This window comes from Lolium rigidum, chromosome 7 (assembly GCF_022539505.1).
Source record: "Lolium rigidum isolate FL_2022 chromosome 7, APGP_CSIRO_Lrig_0.1, whole genome shotgun sequence".
Lineage (NCBI taxonomy): Eukaryota > Viridiplantae > Streptophyta > Magnoliopsida > Poales > Poaceae > Lolium > Lolium rigidum.
The window spans coordinates 224,791,023-224,795,067 of NC_061514.1; positions in this window are offsets into that span (position 1 = coordinate 224,791,023).

A 4,045-nucleotide genomic window follows, 5' to 3' on the forward strand; every position below is an offset into this window, starting at 1 on the left:
TTTCGAAGCTGGGTGTTTTCAGCCTCTAGTCGGGTAAACTGCTCGGCGAAATCTACCACAGCATCAACTGTGGCGTAAATCGGCTGAAGCAAGAGAAATCAAGAGGATTCAGTTGACAAAAGAAACTCAGCAAAGCAAGATAGATTAAATACTTACGTGGTCACGACCGGCCGACGAAGTAGGAGCATCGCCAGGAGGAATAACCTTCGACACGGGAATTTTCTCCACGACCGTCCTTGTAGGAGGCGTCGACTTGGCGGGAGAAGGATTCGGCTCCTTAGCTGATGCCTTTTTTCCAACAGATAATTTAGCCCTCTTCGCAAGACGAACTTCATCATCATCATCAGAGCTACATAAGAAGAATGCGTAATTAGCATACGAGGCGGTAAAGAGTACATCAGAGAAGGGGTAAAAATGCTTACAGGTCCAGGTCATCTTCAGCAGCGAAAAAACCTGTCGAACTTTCCTGGATAGGAGGAGGCGAAGCAGTCCTAACGGCATCAACATCCTGTCCGCTAGGACTTGATTCAGCCGTTGTGATAAAATCGTCGTGTACCTGCTTGCGTCGCCTGCTCCTAATGAAGGCATCATCCTCGGCAGCGTCTTCCTCTTGGACATCGCTGTCCTCAAGGGCGTGTTGGACGTCCTCGGTCTCCTCGAAGTCGTCATCATCATCCTCTGGCTCCACGCCACTTTCGGGTGGAGGAGGATAGCATTGAGCAACGGTGGGGGCCTGTCGGGAGAAGAAAGCTTTTAAAGCGCAATAAAGAAAGAAGCAACAACAACAAACAAAAAACGGTGAAGAATTACCTCAGTCGGAAGATGGTGAAAATCATAAGGGGGACGAGCCGATGTCAAGATAATGTTGTCCTTCATGCTGACGCATGTCAGACGGCGGACTTCGTCCCGAAGTTCCTCAGCCGAAAGGTCGGCAGAGATGACCCTAGACTTGTCGCCTTTGCCAGTGTAAAGCCATAATTGATGGGGTCGAGACATTAGTAGTTGTACTCGACGTTGCAGGAACACTGAGACTACTTCAGTGCCGCACATCGTCAAGCCCCCCGTATTCTTCAAAGCGACGACTTGGTCAAATAGCCTATCAGCTACCACCCTCTCTTCGGGAGAAAGGACGTTTCGCCAGGACTTCTTCGGCTTAGCTATCAAGACATCTTCGAAAGGAGGGAGGTTCGAGCGCCGCCCATGCACCACAGGGTCTCGCAGATAAAACCACTTGTTGCGCCAGCCCTGGACGGATTCCTTCATTGGATAGTCGAAGTAATCGACTTCCTTCCTGACAACAAAGCCAACGCCACCGACGACGGGGGGGCCATTGCTGTCGTTATGACGCTTCGCATAAAAGATCTTCTTCCAAAGACCCCAGTGGGGGTTAATGTCAAGGAAGGCCTCGCAGACAGTAATAAAGATGGAGAGGTGCAAAATGGAGTTTGGGGTCAGCTACCAAAGCTGGATCCCGTAAAAGAATAAAAGGGAGCGAAGGAACTCGTGGGCTGGAAGAGAGAGACCACGAAACAAGAAGGCAACGAACATAACGGTGAAGCCCTTCGGAGGCTGTGGGTGAGAAACAACACCTGGAAGACGGATGTCGTCCTCAGATGCGGAGGAAGCCGAGAGAGCGCAGCTTGTTCACATCGCGACTAGAAATGGCGGAGGCGCTCCAGTTGCGGCTGACTTTAGCCGCGTCCGAGGTGCTGGTGTTCTTCTTCTTGCCCATGACGTACGGAGCTTCTGAAGAAGGAGCAGAGGAGGCAGGAAGGCTTGAGCAAGAAGATGAGCAGTAAGAGGCGTGAAAAGTAAAACGAGGAGGCCCCCTATTTATGCCGTAAGAATTTGTGTAAAATCGTGGCCATAACTCCACGGACGTCGTGGGAGGTGGAGCAGATCTGGCTATACATGTGGCACTTAAAGAAGAAACGGAACCGGCGGCCCATTATTCCCACGTTGCGCGAATTTCGAGGAGACGCCTCGGTCGCCGCGCATGCACTGGTCAATTCCTAAAAACTGCCCGCGTAGAACTAGGGTGGGCCCGTCAGGTCAAGTCTTGTCAATCGGGCCACAGCAGCAGCACGTCATCAATGACATCATGGACGCTGTCAAGGGCAGTCGAAGGAAAATAAAGAATCATCGGATGTTTGGACTTGAGTCTGCACCCGATCGTAAGTGCTCGAGTCCAGACTCGGGGGCTACTCCCATCGGGAGCGCTAGACGCGCACCCGACAGAATGAAGACTCGAAGGAAAAAACCTTGAAGGAAGAGATAATTGCTCGACTTGAGTCTGCACCCGGTTGCAAGCACCCGTGCTCAGACTCGGGGGCTACTCCCATCGGGAGCGCTGGACGCGTACCCGACAGAACTTTTTTGCACTCCAGGATCATGCCCGGGGACTTGATTCTGTGTAGGGTAATGTTGTTTTGCCATCGGCAGTTAACCAGCAAAAGTTGGGCACGTTACTCATTATCCCTTGCATGAGGAAAATATATCGGATGACCTACGAAGACTTGCGGAAAAACTTCGGCAGAGTAAAATGTTCGAGTGGTACAACTTGAGTCTACGCACGGATTGCAAGCATCCGTACCTAGACTCGGGGGCTACTCCCATCGGGAGCGCTAACGCGCACCCGATAGAAGAAGATGATGCATATTCAGGAAAAACAAGAACAATCAAGGAGAAGGACATCAGAAGAAGACATGCTTCAGTCTCTACCCGAACTATGTTCGGCTAGACACTCGGGGGCTACTGACGTGGGCATTACCCTTCGGGTAACCGACATTGTCCTATCCTGTATTGTGTAGTTGGAGGCCCATGAAGGCATTTGGACGGCGCACCAGAAGATTCCTTGACGAGCAAGACAAGGAAGCGGCCGAACAAGGAAAGATTAGATTTAAAACTACTGTAAACCTAGTCGTACTCGGTTAGACCTCTTGAGACCTGGCCTCCTATATAAAGGCCAGGAGAGGGGCTGCCGAGGGACACAATCAATCTTAGCAATCTTAGCCACCAAAAGCTTAGAGCTAGGTCACCCTAGTACTTAGCCATCTCGACGAGATCTCAGCCGAACTATTCGGCACCCCATTGTAACCCATTATCATCATAATCAAGAACGAGACGAGCGGGACGTAAGGGTTTTACCTCATCGAGGGCCCCGAACCTGGGTAAATCGCTCTCCCCGCTTGTCTGTGAACCGATATCTGGTGTCAGCTTGCAGGATTCCATCAACCCTAAGCCCCTATCGGAGGGCATTGCCGAGAAGCACCCTCGACAACAGCCCTTGAGGCAGGAGCACCTAGCGATGAGGAAGAGTCACACGAGGTAATGGTCGTAGAAGTACCATGGATGCAAGCTTATATTGCATATATCTCAAGGCAGCAAATACCCGACGATCCAGTGGAAGCAAGGCGAGTTATTCGACGATCAAAAGCTTTTACCGTGGTTATGGGTGAGCTGTACAAGAAAAGTATATCGGGAGTCTTGCAGCAATGCGTTACACCTGAAGAAGGTCGAGTGCTTTTAAAGGATGTGCACGAGGGAGTATGCGGACACCATGCAAGCAGTCGAGTTATTGCGGCCAAGGTTTTTCGAGCAGGGTTTTATTGGCTCACTGCCATTGAGGATGCAAAGAACATAGTGCGTATCTGTGACGCGTGTCAAAGGTTTGCCGGCAGCAGAATTGATGCCAATACCTTTGTCGTGGCCCTTTGCCCAATGGGGTCTTGATATGGTGGGAAAATTGCATAAGGCATGGCCAGGAGGATACGAGTATATGCTTGTAGCTGTCGACAAGTTCACCAAGTGGGTCGAAGCAAAACCAATAAATTCGCCAGATGCAGCATCGGCGATTAAATTCGTCAAGAGCATCGTTTTCCGGTTTGGAGTCCCTCATAGCATCGTCACAGACAATGGCAGCAATTTCACGTCAAAGGAATTCAAAGCTTATTGTGCAGAAGTAGGTATTAAGCTACACTTCGCGTCGGTTGCGCACCCGCAAACCAACGGTCAAGTCGAGAAAGCAAACGGCGTCATCTACAGC